Source organism: Aquarana catesbeiana, linkage group LG04 (genome assembly GCF_042186555.1).
Source record: "Aquarana catesbeiana isolate 2022-GZ linkage group LG04, ASM4218655v1, whole genome shotgun sequence".
NCBI lineage: Eukaryota > Metazoa > Chordata > Amphibia > Anura > Ranidae > Aquarana > Aquarana catesbeiana.
The window spans coordinates 318,156,127-318,174,091 of NC_133327.1; positions in this window are offsets into that span (position 1 = coordinate 318,156,127).

Sequence of the window (17,965 nt, forward strand, 5' to 3'; positions counted from 1 at the left end):
CTCTTGTTTGCTCTAGTAATTGAACACCTCGCCCAAGCTATAAGATCAAACCCAAATATACATGGTATTCAGACCACCTCCTCCCAATATAAACTTTCTCTATATGCTGATGATCTTCTCCTTTATGTGACCCAACCCCACATTAGTATCCCGTCAATTCTTGCTGAGATTGATAGGTTCGGTCATTTTAGTAACTACAAACTAAATATTTCTAAAACTGAAGCACTAAACCTCTCATTAACACAGCACACCCTGGCCTCTCTTAAAGCTAACTTCTCTTTTCAATGGCAGACAAAATCCATCTCTTATCTAGGAACTGCCATACCAAAATACACATCAGAGATCTACGCCCTAAATTATAGCCCACTCCTAACTAAACTGAAACGTCTTTCCGAAAATAGGAGGGAATTGCAGATGTCATGGTTCGGACGCATGAACACGTTGAAAATGGATATACTCCCCAAATTATTATATTTGTTCCAAGCACTCCCGATAGCTCTTCCATCCGCATTTTTTCGTGCCCTCCGATCCATGGCAATTAATTTTGTCTGGAAGGGGAGCCACCCCAGACTGAAACATAAATTGTTATGCTCTCCCATTACCAAGGGGGGCCTGAGCTTACCAGATTTTGAGTTGTACCATGACTCGGCAATACTTTCTCGCATGTTGGAGTGGTTCCCCCGTCCTCTATCCAAGGCCTCAACACTGGTAGAACAAGACCTTTCCCCAGTTGATCTCAGAGCCCTCCTTTGGGGCTTCAACAAGACTTATAAATCTCTTATCTCTTTGTCCCCCCTTACCAGAGACGCACTGGCGGTGTGGTCCCGGAGGATAGAGACATACGCACTATCCACAGAACCGAGTCCCCTGACACCTTTATTCGATAACCCGGCCCTCCCAGAAAGTAGATCTACATCTACTCTAGACATATACACTAGAGATTCCTGGCCTACGGTTCAACAATTTGTCCATTATGACAACGGTACATTTGTAACGCACCCCAACACAGGGACTTCTAGAGTCACCTGGCTTACTCGTTTACATTTAACTTCATATTGTAAGAAACTTCACGAAACTAAACGAATACACAGACCACTGACTGGATATGAACAACTATGCACTAACACCGAAACCCCGCGTCATACCCTTTCCTTGATATACAAGATGATCATAGACTACACTACTGATGCTCTCCCTAAGTACACTGCTATATGGTCGGAGGAGCTCGGAAGAGAAATAACAGAGGCGGAATGGAGTAAAGCTTTTGTTTTTACACATAAATCATCTATTTCAAGCTATATCCAGGAAAAAATTACAAGCTGGTATCAAGGTGGTATCGGGTTCCAACTAACCTCAAGATCATGTTCCCATCAGCTTCTGATACATGTTGGAGATGCAACGTAGAGAAGGGTACATATAAGCACATCTGGTGGGAATGTGAGGGGATCCGCCCATTCTGGACACAAATTTTTGAAATATATTCTGAAATATATGACAAACCACTCACGCCTTCCCACACCCTAGCACTTCTTTCTATTCTGCCTGGTTCCATTAAATCCCAAAAACATAGCCTTCTTAAATTTTTCCTTAGTGTGGGGAGGCTCTTAATTCCTAGACACTGGAAAACTACCTCACCCCCATCCCTTACAGAATGGGTAGCAGAGATCAATGACCTCATGCTGATGGAGGAAATGCAGGCTAAAGCCGTAGAAAAAGAGGCTAAATTCTCTTTCATCTGGAGTATCTGGAGGCATTACTCTACTTCAGACAAGTTGAAGAGTAGACTTACATTAACAAATACACCGGGGCCATAGAAATCTCTCAAATTCTACACAGACTTTTATACGATTCTTTCACTGCTTAGTGGGTGGGACCCGCTGTCTAACTCCCCCCTCCTATTTCCCTTCTTCTCTTTTTCCTTTCTCTGCTACTCCTCAATCCTATTTCTTCTTTCCTCCCCTTCCTCACCCTCTATTACTTTTACTTTTCACTATTTCCTAAGTTTAAATGAAGTTTGACATTCCATTTGACTTCATATGTTCTAATACCTCTGTGATTTTCACGGAGGGTTGGGACACCTACAGGCATAATAGACCTATATCCTGATTTGTTAATCAGTAACCCAGATACGCCTGCTTTCAAGGTTCATGGACGCAGCAGGTTCCCAATGGGGCGTCCAGACCGATAGAGCAGGCGACTTTCCATGTGTTGGCACGTCATATGTCATCCCCACTTAACTCATGCCTTTTCTAATCACTATGCTTATATATTGGAATGTATTCTGTATATGTTAATAGATTCTAACCGACTGGACAGGCACACATCTGTTTGGTGTCTGGACCAGCTTTTGTTTTCTTCATATTTATGTTGCCTTAACAAACCTAAACTTGAACTCCAGAAACTCACCTTACACGATGCTTGGCGCACTCTATCCCCCTCAATCAAAGACTACACTTTTTTCTCTGCCCCTCATCAGAAATACTCCAGGATCGACTACTTCTTCCTCTTTCAATCGGATCTATCATACCTACAACATTCCACAATAGAACCCACGTTCCTCTCCGACCATCACCCTTACGATTACTTTATCCTTCCCTGAAACTTGCAATAAAACAAAAACCTGGAGTCTAAACCCCTCCCTGCTAAAGGACCCTACGAATATTAACCACATGCGCACATGTATTCGTCTATACTTCAAAGAAAATACCACCCCAGAAGTTTCCCCTATCTCACTTTGGGAAGCACATAAATGTGTGGTCCGTGGCAAATTATTAGCCTTAGCAGCAAAAACCAAAAAGAATCCCAAATGAAGATAAATACTTTAATTAAGACTATCAAATCACTAGAACTAACTCATAAACAGACGCGAGCACATTCTACCCTTCAAGATTTAGTACATGCTCGTTCCTTACTTCTGGAAGAATTAGGTAAAGTCACAAGGCGGCAATACATTCTTGGCCAGAGGATTTTCTATGAGCATGGCAATAAATGCGGACCCCTACTAGCCCGCTCGGTCCAAGCGTCCAAGCTTTCCTCTACAATTCATCATATCTGTGATGCTCAGGGAACACCTCTGGCCAAGAACTAAGACATTGCAGGCGAATTTGAGAAACTCTATAACCTACATCCCAGTTGCATGAGCCAGGCCCCCGCTGAAACGTGCATTAATAACATCAGAGAATTTCTATCAAAATATAGCCCAAAACCACTCACTTCCCAACAGATCCAGGAGATGGAGGGTCCTCTTATGGGTGAGGAACTTGTGGTGGCCATTGAGCAAATGAAGCCCGGTAAAAGCCCAGGTCCGGACGGATTTACCCTCCAATATTATAAATCGTTCAATGATGTTCTTTCTCCTAAACTCCTCTCTACCTTTAATGCCCTAGCAGATCCCCTTATATCTCCAGGTAGAATGCTGTCAGCACATATATCCGTTATCTCTAAAAAAGGGAAGGACCCCACCCAGGTAGCTAGCTATAGACCAATCTCCCTCCTAAATGTAGACATTAAAGGGGTTGTAAAGGTTTTTTTTTTTTTTAAATAACAAACATGTTATACTTACCTTCACTGTGCAGCTCGTTTTGCACAGAGAGGCCCCGAACCTGGTGTTCTGGGGTCCCTCGGCGGCTGTTTCAGCTCCTTCCCGCAAGGACTCACCACTTTAATGCGAGCTCCCTCGCATGGTGGCTAGTTCTTGCGGGCGCACTCCCGTGATACAGCCGGCGGCTATAGCCGCTCGCGGTATCACTCGGCCCCGCCCCCCGCAACGCCGCGTCATTGGATGTGATTGACAGCAGTGCGAGCCAATGGCTGCGCTGCTTTCAGTCCATCCACTGTAGCCAATCCATGGCCAGGCTGAGTGGCAAAGAGGATGTCTGGAGCAAGCGCGGGACTTTCGAGGGGTCAGGTAAGTAAAACGGGGGGGCTGGGGGCAGCGGTATTGTCGGAAGTTTTTTCACCTTAATGCATAGAATGCATTAAGGTGAAAAAACGTTTACCTTTACAACCCCTTTAAGTTATATGCGAAAATCCTGGCCAACAGATTGCTTCTCCTTTTGCCTGGCATTATCTCCGCAGACCAAGTAGGATTTGTCCCCGGTAGGGAAGCCAGGGACAATACCATACGTACCCTCAATATTCACCACTGGTTGACATCCTCAAAATCGCAAGGCTTTCTTTTTTCTCTAGATGCGGAGAAGGCGTTCGACAGGGTGGCCTGGGACTACATGCGCAAAGTACTCATTGGCCCTTGGCCTTGAGTCGTGCATGCTGATGCATATATTATCCCTGTATTCCTGTCCCACTGCGGCCGTAAGGGTCAATGACCACCTGTCGAGCGTCTTCTCCATCTCCAATGGCACACGCCAAGGATGTCCCCTATCCCCCCTAATCTATGTGCTCACCCTCGAACCCTTTCTCAATAGGCTACGAAACAACCCAAACATACAGGGAGTGGATGTGAAAGGAAAGGAATACACAGTTGCCGCTTTCGCGGATGATATCTTGCTCTCCTTGTCATCTCCCCGAACCTCATTACCCAACCTTCTCAAAGATATTGACACCTTTGGTATCTTGTCCAACCTCAAAATTAATCATGCAAAATCAAATGCCTTAAACATAACCCTCCCTCCACACTGTCAAGCTTCTTTCCCTTTCAGATGGGAAAAGGAGGCGATCACATATCTCGGTATTCAAATCCCATCCCGTCTCTCTGATTTATACATGAAAAACTTTCACATTGCCCTTCTCAAAGCTCAAAAACACATGAGAGAATGGATGGGATTGAACGTTTCTTGGTTTGGGCGCTCAGCTCTAATCAAAATGATAATCCTCCCACGCATCCTTTACTTAATTCAATCAGTGCCGATCCACCTACCTCCAAATTTTTTCTCAAGCTATCAGAAAGCCTACTCCGCCTTCATATGGAAGAACTCCCCACCACGCATTAAATACTCCCGTCTAACACTCCACAAAACCAAAGGGGGAATTGGGCTGCCTGACCTACACAAGTACTATTTGGCTTGTCACCTTACCAGAATAGCAGACTGGAATATACATACGCTTAAAAAGAAATGGATACACCTTGAAAACTCTTTTACACTCAAACCCCTACATCTGCTCTCCTGGCTACCCCACAAACATTGGCCACCAGATATTTCATCCCACCCACTTATTTATCCTTCCTTACTAGCTTTAAAGAAAGCCTCACAATCTGGAAAGCTTGCACCCATACCGGGTCCTCTAACTACTCTAAGGGGAAATCCCGCTTTCCCTCCGGGAGAATCTCAACACTTCCTTCACCAGGAATGGCCTTATGAAGACATTCTAGCACTTCAGGAAAGAGAAAGAGTTTGGGCTTTGGACTTTATTGGCACAATAATCACTATAGTTATTATAATTAAAAATCCAATTTATTAAAGAATATTTTTTTTAAAAATATAAAAAGACAAAAACAGAAATCAATTCATGGCCATACATTTACAATATATACATTCCATACACAGCTCTGTGTTTGTAGAAGTCGATTAAACAATGATTGAAATAATCAATTTACATACAGTTATACTGAAGAGGAGCTATGCAGAAATAGTAATCAGTAACGGGAGTTCGCTCAACATGTTGCCCCGACGATGATGCACACCTGTTGAGGGGTTCAACTTCATTACCATGTGGCCGCCCAGTGCCACGCCTTCTCTGCAGGTGATTGGCGCGCTGGGTGCACTGGTATCCAGTGTATCCAGGACTGTGTCCGCCCTCTCCCATCCCTTCGCGTCTATGGTATCCATGCCAACGCGACAGTTTGGGACATGCGCGGTCCACACTCGTCGGCCGGCTTGGATGACGTCACATCGGCTTCTCCGATTGGTGACTACAACGCGGGGTGTGCGTACAAGAGACGCTCTCGGCGTCTCCCCCCCTACGCTCCACACAGCCAGCTGCTCTATACCGGAGCGGCGGGGTGGTCTACACACGCTTGCTACAATGTCTGCTTCAAGTTTTAACCAGGAAGGTATGTGACTGTTTGGCTCCTCTTACTTAGTACAAAATAGGCAGATTCTCCATAATACTGTGCTATTCTGACATGCATCCTTCTATTTTCTCTCTCTCTTCTCTATGGGCCTATTCCCGGATACTACAGCTGCACGATCTGGATAGAGATTAATCCCTTTATAGTACCAGATACAAGTTAATGCTTGGTAAAAGGGCTCTTACCTCCAACTGATGCTCTATGCCTCCCGGCTACACATTTACAGAGGCTTACTACAGTACTAGAGGGTTGAATGTCCAGATATTCAGTGGAGACACGTTTTATCCCTTTTTATCTTTACTCATGCGCATATATATGCTCTAACCTACCAAACACTCTTATGGTAAGTGAGATATAATTATTATCACTAATTTTATAGAATATTCTTTTAATAATCAATATATATATATACCATTGATACATATATATATATATATATATATGCGTTAATATACTGGTAACATACTATCATACTGCATTATAGGATTAATAGGCCTCTTCGAGTTGGCCTACTTTGTACACTATAACCTCCTATATTATAATGGCTATTATGGACATTTACTGCTAGGTAAATTATTGCACTATATGGCTATATACATTAACAAAAACGTATGCCCTCACACCTGTATAATGTTGTTACCCTCTGTTCCTTCAGGGGGTCCCCCTCTAGGTCCATTCTATTCTCCCAATCTCCCCCCCCCCTTTTCTTCCTTGTTCTTCTCTTGCTTTCACCCTCTCCTCCTTTCTCTACAATTTCCTCAACTTTCCTACTTTGTCCCCTTGTCTTCTTTCCCTACTCTTTCCCCCCCCCCTTCCCCCACTTCCCCTTCCCTTTCTCTCTTTTTTTCTCTCTCTTTCCCCTCCCCTCCTTTCCTCCACCTCTTCCTCTTTTTTCCCCCTTTCCTTTTTCTTGTCTTTCTTCCCCCCCCCTCCTTTTTCTTCCCTCTTTCTTTTCTTCCTCACTATTTCTTTCTTTTTCTCTCCAGCAGTCACAACCCTTTCCTGAGACTATTAGACCTATTTAGTCTTACATATTAACCATTATTATTATCATGATACACACGTCCCCATGGTATTTGAATATTACCCTGATTATGTACTAGCATCACTTGCTGGGTTCTAGTGGCAATAATACCAAATGTATGATTAATTACAATTATATTTGAGTATACTATTTTCTTCTATTTCATTTTGCTTATTGTATGTCTTATGTATTTTAGTAATCTGTTCTGTGCTCCTGAAGAAGCGCTCAGGCGCGCAACATGTTGAGCGAACTCCCGTTACTGATTACTATTTCTGCATAGCTCCTCTTCAGTATAACTGTATGTAAATTGATTATTTCAATCATTGTTTAATCGACTTCTACAAACACAGAGCTGTGTATGGAATGTATATATTGTAAATGTATGGCCATGAATTGATTTCTGTTTTTGTCTTTTTATATTTTTTAAAAAAATATTCTTTAATAAATTGGATTTTTAATTATAATAACTATAGTGATTATTGTGCCAATAAAGTCCAAAGCCCAAACTCTTTCTCTTTCCACACATACTTTATCGGGACGAGGCACTTAGTATTATCTATGTATCCACATTGCCACTGTGTGGTGATACTTCATTGCTTTAATTCTAGCACTTCAGTTTTTCTCCCGTGGATCTCCTATCCCCATAGAGAAAATAACTACAATCTCTAAAACCGCTTCTTTCCCCTTTTGGACTTTTAGGCAAATACATCACTTTCTCACAACCCATACGCAGCGAACCAATTGGACGAGACAGCTCACGCCCTTTGAGGACCTTTGCCATCGCAAAACACCGCAAAGACATCTTATATCCCTTCTATACACACTCCTCTCAGAGGAGAATGACACCGCACTGCACTCATCACAGATAGCTTGGAATAGGGACCTCCATACACCTCTATCCAAGGAGGAATGGAAAACTGTCTATGAGTATTGTCACAAATGCTCATTGAATGTTGCCATTTAAGAAAACTGTTACAAAGTATTAACCAGATGGTATAGGACGCCATCCCGCCTTCATAAATTCTCTCCCTCCATCCCCAAAATATGTTGGAGATGCGAGAAAACAGAAAGCACCATGCTCCACATTTGGTGGGAATGCGACAAAATACAACCCTTTTGGAAAGAGGTTCATAGTCTTATAACACATATCACCACTTTCACCTTAGATTACTCCCCAGCACAGTTCCTCCTTCATCACACATTCCTAGGGAAAAAAAACTTATTACAAATCCTTAGCCATGCATATGGTAAACGCAGCCAAACTTTGCATACCAAATCACTGGCACTCTAAAAATGCGCCATTAATCAGGGAATGGCTGGCAAGAATCTTGAACATAAAAAACATGGAAGAATTAATCAGTATCTCTCAAGACAGAATGCACAAATTTACATTCAATTGGGCTTGCTGGAATCAGTTTACATCATCAGATCGGTATCGCCAATATGTCCCACAAGAACGGTCCTGTAAAGAGCCAATTTAACCCTCATTGGCTAACTGATGGCCACAGAGGATGCTGGGGAACGGGAGCCACACGGGAACGACTTACCAACACCCCCTAATGCCTCCTCCCATAACCACATGAATACCAGCTCCCCCCCTTCTTGATCCTAGCTTTCCCTAATCCTTCCCCCCTATGGCTTCCTATTTTCTTTGATCCCCCCCTGCATCTCTTTTCTTTTCATACCCCTTACCCTCCTTTTCTTTATACTTCTATGTTATCTATTCCCCTGTCCCTTTGGAGCTAAATGCATAATATTCGAATGGAACCTTTACAAGCTCCATCAGCTTACCCAACTCTTAGTTTACCTCGTTGTCACCTCATGAGACGTTTCAAGATACACAACTCACAGAACCATGACTTGGAACGAAATTTTTTAACCACCTCCTATCTCGAGGTCCTCGAGAGGGAGGGAGGGGGAGGGGAAAGTGAAAAAGAGATCCTCCACCTAACAATGCTATGTTCCATACACATATTTTGTTCCCGTTCAATCCATCCCAGGCTGTTCTACCAAATTGTTTCCTGAGAATGTAAACGCAACATGATGTTGATGTAGTGACTTTATTGATTTTTGTATCGTTTTCTATGTATACCCTGTTATCATTTAACAGAATAAAAACGTTTATGGAAAAAAAAAATCACAATTAGCGTTTATTGATTGGTTTGCGCGAAAGTTATAGTGTCTACAAAACAGGGGATAGTTTTATGGTAATTTTATTAATAATGTTAATTTTTTTTTTTTACTAGTAATGGCAGCGATCAGCGATTTTTATCATGACTGTGACATTATGGCGGACAGATCGGACACTTTTGCCGCTATTTTGGGACCATTCACATTTATACAGCGATCAGTGCAATTAAAAATGCATTGATTACTGTGTAAATGTGACTGGCAGTGATGGGGTTAACCAGGAGGGGGCGCTGCAGGGGTTAAGTGTGTCCTAGGGAGTGATTATAACTGTGGGGGGAGGGGCTACGTGTGACACAACACTGATCACCGCTCCCGATTACAGGGAGCCGTGATCAGTGTCAGTGTCACTAGGCAGAACGGGGAAATGCTTGTTTAAATCAGCATTTTCCCATTCTTCCTCTCCGTGAGACAATCGCGGGTATCCCCGCGAACATCGAGTCCGCGGGACCCGCGATCACACTCATGGAGTTCGCGGCAGGGTCACGCGACCACACGGTGGCAAATTTAAAGGGACGTACCTGTACGCCCATTTGCCTGTCCATGCCATTCTGCCGATGTATATGTACATGCGGTGGTCAGCAAGTGGTTAAAGAAAAAAGAAGCTAAATGTCCAATACTTGCCTAAACCTCCAGCCATTGCTTTGTTTGGGACATAAATCCTTTAATCCAAATGTATTAATAAATTCAAAACATTCAGGTGAAGAAGACTTGTTAAAGGGTAATGGGGCATTACTGAAGCTTAACATGACTCTATGCTGTGCCTTGCCACTTCCCACTCATGCTCAAGTCTCAAGTGTATGTGCATGTGTGAGGATCTACAGAGAAGAAAGTATTTGAAACCTGGAAATATTGAGTAAAAATACATCCAGAAAATAAAGAATATCGGCAAATACTAAAATTCAACTAAGATGTATGACAGAATGTAAGTCAGAGCCATTCAAGATTTAAGAGTTTAAGAGTTTAAGAGTTTAATTTAAATGTATTAATACATGACCAAGAACAATATACAGCCTGTGAAGCTAGAGTAACTTCCTGGTCAGTTGCTCAGTATGAGAATAAGCATTAACAGCCAGGGAACAAGCATTTTTAGTAGGAAAATGGTCAGCAATAGAAACTTCAGTACAGGTTTTATTTAAGAAATGAAAACAAATGCCATAAATACTATATTGATATTAAATAAATATTAAACGAATACCGACAGGCTATAATTGTTTTGCTTTTAATATCTGATACAACTACAAATGTTGTCATTTGGATTAGTAGGTTGTTAAAACAATAATTATTATAATTTTTAAATTCTTTATTTAACAAGATATTGCAATACAGGGGTCACAATCCGTAATAACACCAAGTACAGGCTGGCAGAAAATGCAGTGTACAGCATTATGGGCATAACTCTGGCCTCAAGTAAGGCAACTGTATAGTCCAATGAAAGGGTGTGAATTATTGTCCTTCAATGAAAACAAAAGCTAGTAACATGATAATGACATACACATAACACTCGTAAAAATGATTTTCCAATGCTTGCCTCTACTCCAACACTGAACACTTTAATATGTGTGACAATTAGAGGATTCACCACAAAACAGCTGAAGGTTACAAGAAGTAATTCAGGTCCTGTAACATACAACTTTGCAAGGGTTACATTATCCAACGCATTCAAATATTATATGCTATAAGTTGCAAAAGCTAGTATAACTGATATAAATCAGCAAAACCCCACTCTGCAGAGCCGAATAACCCTAATGTTTCTGATTTCAGCTTTACATTTATCATGCATATGACAACAATAAAGTAAATTTAATATAGCTGCTGGTGGTGTCAAGGAAAGTAGAGATTTGCATCATTTAGTATGTAGTTATTTTGCTGGTATGTGAAACAAATATGTGAGATCATGACCTGGAAACTACAGAATAAGCACACTGAAACAGTTTCCAAGGATGGGAGGCCAAGATTCAAGCCAATGTAAGCCAGAAAATATTTTTTATAAGCTGTCCAAGCATTCATTTTTCCATAGAGATGTAGAGGTATGACCTTGAAGCATCAGCAGCTACAATGTTGATCTTCTCTAATTAAAAAATGGGGGTGCTTCACCCTTTCCTGCTGATTTTATTATATACTGCATCAGGGTAAAAAGACAATGCCCTTGCAAAATTCTTCTCCATTGGAAGCAAAATACGAGACTGGGAAGGGAGCCATGCCTGTAAATATAAATTTGTTCAATTACTTATTTTAAGCAGTCCATATTTAGATTCTTACTTAGATGCAGATCTATATGGATCACATGAGGGGATGACAACTTGCACTAACGCCTGTAACTTATTATAACCTATTTTACTATGCTTCAGTCAAAACACTAAAAATCAGTTGTAAGAGCAGCATGCTGGGAAAAAAACTCTTTAAAGCGGAGTTCCACCCAAAAATGGAACTTCGCTTTTCGGAACCCTCTTCCCCTCCGGTGATCACATTTGACACCTTTTAGGGGGGGAGCAGATACCTGTATAATCCAGGAATTTGCTCCCACTTCAGGGCATAGATAGCCGCAGTATCCGCGGATATCTATGCTATATCCGGCGCCTCCTCTGCCCCCCCCCCGTTGTCTTCTGGGAGACACACAGGTCCCAGAAGACAGCAGGGACCAGTGAAATCGTGCAGCGTGACTCGCGCATGTGAAGCAGGGAACGGGCTGTGAAGCCGCAAGGCTTTACTTCCTGATTCCCTTATCGAAGATGGCGGTGCCTCCATCCGAGAGCCGAGGGACAGAGCGGCTTCGGGTGCTGACGTCGCAGGCGCCCTGGACAGGTAAGTGTCCATGTTTTAAAAGTCAGCAGCTACAAATAGCTTTAAAAAAAAAACAATTGGCGGAACTCCGCTTTAAAGCATATGTACGGTCAAAATGTAAAATCATATATTCATTTACATATTTTATTTGTAAACTTACTTTATGAAGATCCCACACATTTAGTTCCATGACACATATTCACTATGTCCTGTAAATAGACACTGCAGTGTCACACATTTCACAGAGCATGCCTTCTATACTATGGAGGTGTTGAGAGGAGGAGTATCAGGAGGCAGAGTCAGTATATCAATCACTGCTTGCAGGCAGCAAGGTACTATGGGATATGTAGTCCTTAGAAATTGAAAGTAAGAAGTAAAGGAGAAGCTGCAAAGCAGCAGACATGCAGAACGCACAACATAAAAGAAGATTTTTAAAATAAGATTATGTTGGATTGTTAAATATAACTAACGTTGGTTTTGTTATTACAATGATGATGTTATAAAATGAAAGTGTATGCTGTAACCATAGATTTCCTTTAACCAATTGCGGATATTAAAGACAATAGTGCAGTATCCCATATGCATCCTGAATATAGCTAACAATGCTAGAACTGGCCTCATTGATTGGGAATAAGGTAAACAACAATGTGCAAAGGCATCCCTACATGAACTAGTGCATTTCTAGGCATCACAAACAACAGTGGAGCCAACTTTGAGCTGTGGATGATGGAATTTAAATACTACCAGGGATACTATTCTCCTGGAGTTTGCATGTCCTTCCCATGTTAATTGGGGTGCCCTGGTGGCTTATAAAAGCATACAGGTAGATTACTTGGTGTCTTGTTAGATTAGCCCTAGAGTGTAAGGGGGGTAGGGTCTGATGGAAGTATATATATATATATATATATATATATATATATATATATATATATACACAGTATCATAAAAAAGTGAGTAAATATTTTATTCATTTTGTTATATCTTTTCATGTGACAACACTGAAGAAATTACAGTTTGCTACAATGTAAAGTAGTGAGTGTACAGCTTGTATAACAGTGCAAATTTGCTGTCCCCTCAAAATATCTCGACACACAGCCTTTAATGTCTAAACCACTGACCAACAAAAGTGAGTACACCCCTTAGTGAAAATGTCCAAATTGGGCCCAAAGTGTCAATATTTTGTGTGGGCACCATTATTTTTCAGCACTGCCTTAACCATCTTGGAGTTCTCCAGAGCTTCACAGGTTGCCACTGTAGTCCTCTTCCACTCCTCCATGGCGACATCACAGGGCTGGGGGATGTAAGAGAACTTGTGCTACTCCACCTTCCATTTGAGAATGCCTCACAGATGCTCAATAGGGTTTAGGTCTGGAGATATGTTTGGCCAGTCCATGACCTTTACCCTCAGTTTCTTTAGTAAGGCAGGAGTCGTCTTGGAGGTGTGTTTGGGGTCATTATCATGTTGGAATACTGCCCTGCGGCCCAGTCTCCAAAAGTAACATGTTGGATCTCATGGTTCCCTCAATGAACTGTAGCTCCCCAGTGCCAACAGCACTCAAGCAGCCCTAGACCATGACACTCCCACCACCATGCTTGACTGTAGGCAAGACACACTTGTCTTTGTACTCCTCACCCGGTTGCCATCACACAATGATTGACACCATCTGAACCAAATAAGTTTATCTTGGTCTCATCAGACCACATGACATGGTTCCAGTAATCCATGTCCTTAGTCTGCTTGTCTTCAGCAAACTTTTTGCGGGCTTTCTTGTACATCATTTTTAGAAAAGGCTTCCTTCTGGGATGACGGCCATGCAGATCAATTTGATGCAGTGTGCAGCGTATGGTCTGAGCACTGACAGGCTGACCCCCCCGCCCCTTTCAACCTCTGCAGCAATGCTGGCAGCACCCATACGTCTATTTCCCAAAGACAAACTCTGAATATGACGCTGAGCGCGTGCACTCAACTTCTTTGGTCGACCATGGCGAGGCCTGTTCTGAGTGGAACCTGTGCTGTTAAAACACTGTACGGTCTTGGCCACCATGCTGCAGCTCAGTTTCAGGGTCTTGGCAATCTTCTTATAGCCTAGGCCATCTTTATGTAGAGCAACAATTCTTTTTTTGCAGATCCTCAGAGAGTTCTTTGCAATGAAGTGCCGTATTGAACTTCCAGTGACCAGTATGAGAAAGAGAGAGAGAGAGAGTGATCAGATCAACTGCTCCCCATTCACACCTGAGACCTTGTAACACTAATGAGTCACATGACACTGGGGAGGGAAAATGGCTAATTGGGCCCGATTTGGACATTTTCACTTAGGGGTGTACTCACTTTTGTTGCCAGCAGTTTAGACATTAATGGCTGTGTGTTGAGTTATTTTGAGGGGACAGCAAAGTTACACTGTTATACAAGCTGTACACTCACTACTTTATATTGTAGGAAAGTGTAATTTCTTCAGTGTTGTCAAATGAAAAGGTATAATAAAATATTTACTTAATATTTAATATTAAACATGTGATATATATATATATATATATATATATATATATATATATATATATATATATATTCATGAAAGATTACTAGACCTACGTCTAAAGGATCAAAATATCAAAATGTGGATCAAAATCCTCTGAACTCTCAAATATATAAAATATTATATAAAGTAATGCGACCACTAAAATAAAGTCAGTTCAGGAACAAATTGCATATCTCAAGTAACTGGCAGAGCAGTAAGTAATCAGGCTATACCTGTCATCTCCATTATGTAATGTCATGAAAGATGACAGGAATCTCATCAATCTTGACAATTTGGTTAAACAGCACCACCTGCTGACTTATTAAATACATAGCAAGCATATAGTACATACATAGATTTCTATTTTGTAAATTGCTGTAGCAAAGTACCATAGAAGTACTGGCATTTCTATGGATCACTGAAAGTATGGAAATTCATTTAACAAGTGTCAAAATCAATAGCTTGGAACAGCGGTGTCAAAACTTGCCTGAACATGCAGCTTTTAGAAATTGAGCTACATTTTCCAAATGTCATTTTTACTATTTTCCAAATGTTTTTTTTTTCCATCTCAACTTTTTTATGGATAAAAGCTAAAGCTGTTTAAAGTTTTCAAGCTATTAAGATAAAGATGTATCATTTGAATTTCTTTTTACAAATATTAAAAATGCTATTACTAATGTATATTGATAGAAATCACAACAAAGGATGCATTACCCATTCTGTACTAAATGAAGATTGCTTAAAGCATAACTCCACTTTTGTTGAAAAAAAAAAACAAAACATTTCTCTCTGGGTGATCTATGTACATTGCAAGGATTATAACAACCTTTGTTGAAAATTCCTACGTTGTTATTCTGAAGAAATCCCTCTGTGTTTCTCTGTGCCTTTGTACTCAGTGGGGGTTATTTATGAAAGGCAAATTCACTTTGCACTACAAGTGCACTTGGAAGTGCAGTCACTGTAGATCTGAGGGGAAGATCTGAAATGAGGGGAAGCTCTGCTGATTTTATCATTCAATCATGTGCAAGCTAAAATGCTGTTTTTTATTTTCCTTGCATGTCCCCCTCAGATCTACAGCGACTGCATTTCCAAGTGCACTTGTAGTGCAAAGTGGATTTGCCTTTTGTAAATAACCCCCAGTGAGTCTAATTATAGTGGTTTCATAATTAACTGTCAGCTGTGCAGCTGCAGAGCACTAATGAGGAAATCTGCTGGGCCTGCATCCCTTTAGACGTGTTCCTATTGAAAGTATCTCTCCAAAAATGACATTTTTGTTGCAGGGGATGCCAGAAATCTGACTTGTATCTTAGGTAGACTTCTGGGAAAATTGGTGAGCCAATCACACAAGCAGGAAATGTTTCTGGGGAGTGGTCCATACACATTCTGTGTACAGAACAACTCCAGGTATGCAATGCATTCTCAGAAAATTACAGTGGCTGCAGATTGAAAAGAAAAGGTAATTTTTAATAACATTTATTTGCAATATAACTTGTGTCGCAATTATATGTGCTATATTATTTTCTCTTTATTTGCTATTTTTTTCCACAAAAGTGGAGTTACCCTTTAACCGATTCAGCCCCGGAAGATTTTACCCCCTTCCTGACCAAAGCACATTTTGCGATTCAGCACTGAGTTGCTTTAACTGACAATTGCGCGGTCGTGTGAAGTTGCACCCAAACAAAATTGAAGTCCTTTTTTTCCACAAGTAGAGCTTTCTTTTGGTGGTATTTAATCACCTCTGCGTTTGTTATTTTTTGCGCTATAAACAAAAAAACAAATGAAATAAAACGCAATATTTTTTAACTTTTTGCCATAATAAATATCCCCCAAAAATATATGCTTAGTTTATATTGCTGTTTGTAAATCTTATGGTATCAGCATTAGACATTTCTTTTTTATATTTTGCTTTCCCCTGGCTTCTGAAATCAAATAGTTGCAGTCAGGTATTTGTAAACAAGAAAGTCAGGGGATTTAGTTTGGTGCTAGAGCAGGTAATCAAAATCTAATTGCATTTCTGTGCACGCCCCTCAGCACAAAGTAGGTAAAATCACTGGCGTCTGAATGTTTATCTGAAAAGCATTAAATGAAAGTGAGGAAAATTGGTTTTTGCTAACCTTTTCTGAAATCCAAACAAACCTGACAGAGTTTTAACCTTTCCAGTGACATTTTCTTTGTGGGTTCATACAAACTTTTATGCTGATATGTCTATTAAATATAATTCACACGCTAACAGCTTCCTTTAATGTTTAATTCTTTTAAAACCTTGACTTAAATGGAAAACATATAATGAACTTTTGTGTGTTCTTTTTGCACATACCCAAATGCAAGTTTGAGGTCTATGCAGCCGAGAACACAGTTCTTTATTGATTTTTTGCAAAATGTTGGAGAGATGTGTCAGTTTTTCAGAACATATGCATAAGTCAAAAAGTCATACCATACTCCAGTCATAAATCCAATTATGTTATCCAAATTGGGTGTGCAGCACCAAGCCAGCAGTACAACAGAAAAGCCAATACTTTTCTAAGGGCACATTCAAAACTATGTGGTGCATTGCGTGAGTTGCATGCATTAGCACATTGCAATGTCATTCATTTTGAATGACACCCCAACACACTGGGGGAGATATACTAAAACTGGTGCACACAGAATCTGGTGCAGCTGTGTATAGTAACCAATCAGCTTCTAACTTCAGCTTGCTCAATTAAGCTCTGACAATAAAACCTCAAGGCCAGGTTCACACTGTTGCGACACGACAGCCGTCCTACTTTGGATCTGATTTTGCCCTGTGACTTAAAGCCGACATACGTCTGACTTTCAATGAACGGGGGTCCGAATTGGATCCCCGCCAATACCAGGCACTGTGTTTGGTATGAATCTTGAGGGGGAACTCCACGCCAAATTTTAAATAAAAAAATGTCATGAGTTCCCCCTCCAAGAGCATATTAGGCCCTAGGGTCTGGTATGGATTTTAAGGGGAACCCCCTACGCCCAAAAAATGTCGTGGGGGTCTCCTAAATCCATGCCAGACCCTTATCCAAGCATGCAGCACGGCCGGTCAAAAAAAGGGGTGGGGACAAGCGAGCGCCCCCCCCTCCTGAACCGTACCAGGCCGCATGCCTGGAGAAGAGGCCGGAGAGCGCAGAGAAGAAGGAAGAGACCGTGGAGAAGAAGGAAGAGCCCCTGAAGTCAGAAGAAGACCCCCGGAGCTGCCTAATAAATTACTTTAAAAACCTGTCTAGTGTGTTTTTTATTGACACTTTTTTGTCCTAGGTGAATGGGTAGGGGTACGATGTACCCCATACTCATTCACATAGGGTGGGGGGCCGGGATCTGGGGGCCCCCTTATTAAAGGAGATACCCGGATTCCGATAAGCCCCCGCCCGCAGACCCCAACAACCAACGGCCAGGGTTGTCGGTAAGAGGCCC